Genomic DNA, 6,000 nt, shown 5'->3' on the forward strand with positions numbered 1-6,000 from the left:
GAGCAGCGTTTAAAGCTATGTGAGCACAACTATGACTGTATTTATTTAATATTGTATTTAATGTTTACCTCCAACGAAGAATACACATGACGAGCAAGTTGTTTCTCTGTCAGAACACCCGCCATTATCCAAACCGGCCTCGGGTTCTTCTTCGTGGGTTTTATTCGTGTGCATTACCGCCATCCTTCGGCGTGACGTGAGGACCAGAGGAAAGCCACTCAGGAATGTGGGCTGATGTTTACACGGGGTGCTGTTCCTGACAGTCCTCAGGGGATTTATGTCTCTGACCAAAGTAAAACTAGACATCTGTTGTTTGATATTGTATCCTATAAATCAATACGCTGTGAATCCAGCTGCCAAAGTCTATCAGATAAGTTAGTCTGTCTGAGAAAATGCAATATAGCCTGACATTGTTCATTTCTTCGGTTCTTTTGCAGTATATCAATTAGATCCACTTTTAACTTTCACTTTACTGCAGCTTTGCATCAGTCGCCTTCTCCCAGCTTCATCAAACATGTTCTGTGGTTTCATCTTCTCCACAATTGCATTTCCCCTCACGCTGGATTCTTATCATAAATAATGTGCCAAAACGTTATTACCTGCCTGGGTTCACAGTGGGTAGTTGTGGGTAGGACTGCGTGAGGAGGGCAGAAGCTATGACCTTTGGGGTCCCTGTATGGGCCCACAAAATTATTCTGGATGGGTTTTTTCTAAAACCTGCAGTGGTCCATGTTTCATCTTGTTCTCTCTATAAACTCCACAAGATGCTCGGTTGAACTTTCCCTCCTCCGAGGTAAACTTTTATTAAACTCTTAATAAACAGTCAGGAGTCTCTACCTTCCGGTGTTACACTCTCTAGACTCCGGGCGGAACACACGGGTAAATGCAATTCCCATTGCTACATCCCTTTTCTTTTACAAAGACAATGAACTATTCATAAGTTAAGAACTCAGTTTGCAACTGGAACAAAACTTAGACATGACATTTCTTTGTTGGACACAATTTTCTTCAAAAATAAAAATTTCTTCCTTCCACTTACTTTTTTAGCTTTCTTTCCATTTGCCTTATTATTACTTTACTCAAAAAATTATCACAGATGTTTCGTTCTGTTCTCTAACCAGTAAACAAATCACAACATATAACTCAAAATATCGTCACAGATGTTTTTTTTTCTTTTGTCTTTCCTCTGACCAGTAAACAAATCACATCATATAACTCACAGATTACCCCTTAATTGCATACATAGTCCTTCAGATATCCAGGTTGTTGTAGGGCTGGGTATCGTCACTGATTTCTAGAATCGATTCGTTTCCGATTCACAAGGTCCACGATTCGATTCGATTCGATTCAATTAAATTCGATTTGAATCTGGGAAATTTTGACAGTCAGAAATATTATAATTCAGATCAGTACATTTACATATTTTTGTATCTATAAAAAGGAAGCTGACACACGCAAGACTTTATCAAAGGTGTGAGCGTCACAGCAGATGCCTTTGTGTCAAAGTAGCTGAAGATCAAACACAGAAAAACATGAAGGTGGTTTTCATGGCCTGGGATTTTATAAAAATATTCTGCAGTACATCAAAAACGAAAGAAAACCATTAATCAACATATGAACGTTACCTCTGACGTTACAGAGGTTTTATTAGAGACACGGCTAAGCATTTTGCATCATTTTAAAAAGTTTAAATTTGTTCAGTATTGAACGGCAGAAATTAGGTTTTCTTTTCGGAAGTATGTAAAACGAAAAAAAAAAAAACACCGTCCGACAGCGCTGTAAACAACAGTAGACTTGTGCGTAACAAGCAAGCGAATAATGCAGAAAACAGATTTTTACATGGGAAACTGTTCGAGAGAGAGAGAGAGAGAGAGAGCTGTGCATGACGTGTGATTTTATCGTGGGTGAAGCAAAACAGTAAAAGTCAGAGTGATTTCATGACAATGTTTATGTGAAGCGTAGTATGGATCTTCTTTTGCTGCTGGTTCGGTCAATATTGTTTGGAGAGAGATAAAACTAACAGCTTTAGAATCAGCACAAAAAGGCCGTGAACACAAAGCGCGGAGCCGCCGAAACATCAGAATCAGCGAGCTGTCGGCTTTCAGCCCCGACCTGTGCAGTTGTTGTGCCAAAAAGTGATTGTCTGCCAGAAAGTGATTGCCGTCCGCGGGAGCGCGTGCAGCCGCTTAAAGCTGCAGCGCCCGTCGGGTGAGAAAGGCGACATCTCACTGATTCTGATCCGCGCTGTATGTTTATGTCCTTGTGCAGAATCCGTGTTCCTGCTCTCATTTACTGTCTTAGCTGTTTGGTGGTTGTTGAAATTTTGTGAGGTTTCACCTGAGATTCTGGCGTTTCGGGCCAAAATAAATTTATATTAAAAAATCGATTCAGGATTTTAATGAATCGATTTCACATTATCCAAGCCAGAATCGATTTTAATCGATAAATCGATTATAAAAACCCACCCCTAGGTTGTTGTACTACCCGTCCTGACCTGGTCGTGCTGTTTTGTGTGTTCTCTTTGTTCTGTGTCGGCACAGTAATGTTCGGTCCCTCAGGCTGGAGATGTGCTGACATGTCTTTTTTGACCTCCCCAGCTCGTCTCAGATGGCGATGATTCCTTCTGAGGACTCTGCCGTTGTCCAACTCCACATCATAGGATCTGTTTCCCAGAGTGTTACACACTCTAGCCTTGGTCCATAAGGTGTGTTGTTCAAAAGGTTGGACTCGCACTAGGTCCCCTGGGTTTAATGTGTCCATGTCCTTCGCCGTCCTGTTGTAGTACTTTGTCTCTCTCTGTTTTTCATCAGTGCTAACTTGTTGTCAGTCACTTTGGGTTGCAACAATATGTCTCCTATTGGGAGGAGTGTCCTCGTCCTCCTGCTTAACAGTCTCTGTGCAGGGCTGGTAGTCAAACCTTGTGTTGGGGTGTTTCTGTGGTCCAATAAGGCGAAATATGGATCCTGTCCAGCCAATTTCGCCTTTTTCATGAGTCATTTGGCAGTTTTAACAGCAGACTCAGCTTTGCCGTTACTCTGTGGATAGCCAGGCGATGAGGTATGGTGTCGAAATTCCCATTTCTGGCTGAAGTTGGCAAACTCTGTCGAGCTGTACTGGGGCCCGTTGTCAGAAAAAACAATCTCTGGTATTCCCTGACGTGCGAAATGAGCCTTTAGTTTCCTTATCACAGTACTCGACTTGGTATCAGGTAGATAATCCATCTCCCAAAAGTTGGAGTAATAATCGACAGTTATTAGATAGTCCCTACCCTCAAAGTTGAATAAATCTGTCCCAACTTTGGTCCATGGTCTAGTGGTCGGCTCGTGTGGTTTTAGTGTCTCCTTCTGTTCTTTTGCATCCACAGACCGACATATGTCACATGTAGCGATGTACTTTTTGATGTGGTCATTCATACCGTGCCAGTAGACGCAGTCTCTAGCTGTCCTGAGGCACCCTTCTGTTCCGATGTGTGTTGAGTGAATTCGCTGTGTTATATCTGCCTGGAGTGCTTCTGGAATCACCACTCTCTCTCCCTTGAAAACCAATCCATCCTGTGTGCTCAGTTCATCCTGCAAAGATTGGAACTGGGTTATTTCAACAGGTACATCTTTCTTACAGGCCGGCCACCCCTTTTGTATTGTTTTTATCAGCGTTTGTAGTGTGTGGTCGGTTCTTGTCCCTGCTCGTATTCTGTCCAGGCTTTCTGTTGAAACAGGTACATAATCCACCATGTTGACACATTCTGTCTCCAACTCCGTCTGGCTTTTGATGCTGTCCTGCAGGTAGGCCCTACTCAGCGTATCAGCGAGTAGCATGTCGCGGCCTGGAACATATGTTATGGTATATCATATTTTTGCAGCCTTAATAACATCCTTTGCAGTCTCTTAGGTGCATGTAACAGTGGCTTTTTAATAATGTTCTCGAGTGGCTTGTGGTCTGATTGCGCTCTCACAAGGCGACGATATGTATACTGGGGGAATTTCTCCATCCCAAACACAATAGCTAAACATTCCTTTTCAATTTGTGCATAACCTCTTTCAGTGAGCGTCAGTGCACGACTTGCAAATGCCACTGGTTTTCCATGTTGAGTCAGAGCTGCTCCCAGTCCAGTCTCGCTGGCATCACACTGCAGTGTCAGCTCTTCTTCAGGGCTGTAATATTTCAAAACTGGGACTTGTGTTAGTTTTTGTTTCAGTCTTTTAAATGCATCTTCCTGCACGTCTGTCCACTCCCATAGGCTGTCTCTGTGCGTCAGTTGTCTGAGAAGCTCACAGTCATCTGACAGATGCTTGTAGAACTTTGATAAATAGTTGACCATTCCAACTAGTCTCTGCACCCCTTTTATGTCAGTTGGTGCTGGCATCTCTGTGATGGCCCGTACCTTCTCTGGGTCAGCTTTCAGCCCCTCTGCCGTGAGTAGATGTCCGATGTATGGTACTTCCTGTTTCACGTCACAAACTGTGAAAACTTTCGCTTTTGACACATCTGGCAAGATTTCATCTATTGTTGGTAACGGGAAATGACTACGCTTCAAAGCTTTGTTGAGCGGTCTCGGGTCAATACATATCCTGGGTTTGCCATTTGGCTTCTGCACTGTCACCATCCCACTGATCCAATCAGTACTACATTCCACTGGTGCTATTATTTGTCTGTCTGCAAGACTCATCAGTTCCTCTTTCAGTGGTTTCATCATCGACACTGGGACTCTGCGTTTTGGCAGTTTGACGGGCTGCACTGTTGTGTCGATTTCCAGCTCATATTCACCTTGCAAACATCCATCTCCTGTAAACACATCCTGAAACTCAGTCTATCTAGACATCTGTCTAATGTGAGGTTCTCTTCTCTGAGCAACCTTTCCCTCCAACTGGAGCTGTTTATGCCACCGACGATCCTGTCTCTAATCAGTGAGTCTTTTAATTGTCCAAAGTTGCAGGTGCTCGCCAGCATTCTCAGGTCCGTAACATATTTATCAATATTTTCTCCAGGAGCCTGATTGCGTCCAAAAAAATCCTTATCTCTCGACAGTCTCATTAACTTTGGGATTACAGTGTTCATCTATTTTTCTCATCAGCTCACTTACTGTTACTCTTGACTCAGCTCCGATCAGCGTTCCACAGAGCTCCCTGCCCCGTTCCCCGATCAGATAGTAAAACAGCTTCACTCTCGCCTTTTCCTCAGCATCCGGCAGAGCTAGTTCCGTGTAGAGTGTAAACTCTTCTTTCCATGTTTTCCACGCTTTAGACAGGTTCACTGAATCCATACTCCACTGTGCGGGTGGCTTCAATCCATCCATCGTAGCCGCCGCTGTGCTCTTCTTGTCAGCGTCTCACCTGCTGCACTGAGCCGTTAGCACCTCCGAGGCTAACTAGCCTAGCTGGACGCGTCGATACCGTCCGCTCAATCTGTTGTCATCAAAGCGCGGTGTAGATCACTCTAGACCCCGCTGCCACCATGTTTCATCTTGTTTTCTCTGTAAACTCCACAAGATGCTCGGTTGAACTTTCCCTCCTCCGAGGTAAACTTTTATTAAACTCTTGATAAACAGTCAGAGGTCTCTACTTCTCACTTTCCGGTGTTACACTCTCTAGACTCCGGGCGGAACACACGGGTAAATGCAATTCCCATTGCTACAGTCCGGTTCCTTAATAACATTTCTTTTAGTCAAGTCATATCATGAAAGCAACAATAGCCTGAAATGTCCAAATGAATGCAGAGCAAGAAAAAAGTGCAGTGTCTAAAACTAAACAGCGTGAATTTATAGAGTATGTAAATAAACTGTGATCATTACCACAGCCAAAGAAAGCTCGTTTATAACCAGCATCGTGTAAATAAGCGCTCTGTCCAGCAGGTGGCGCCAGCGTGCCCGCAAACGAAGCCGACACGAACGTCGGCGTCATTTCCTGGATGCAGTTCGAATAGCAACGGTAAAACTCTAAGGTCTGAACGCGGTCCTCTGTCCTATAAATCTGCGAGTGGTCTCTGCGGCTTTTCCTGCGCACA

The sequence above is a fragment of the Pelmatolapia mariae genome, linkage group LG8, assembly GCF_036321145.2.
Source record: "Pelmatolapia mariae isolate MD_Pm_ZW linkage group LG8, Pm_UMD_F_2, whole genome shotgun sequence".
Taxonomy (NCBI): Eukaryota; Metazoa; Chordata; class Actinopteri; order Cichliformes; family Cichlidae; genus Pelmatolapia; species Pelmatolapia mariae.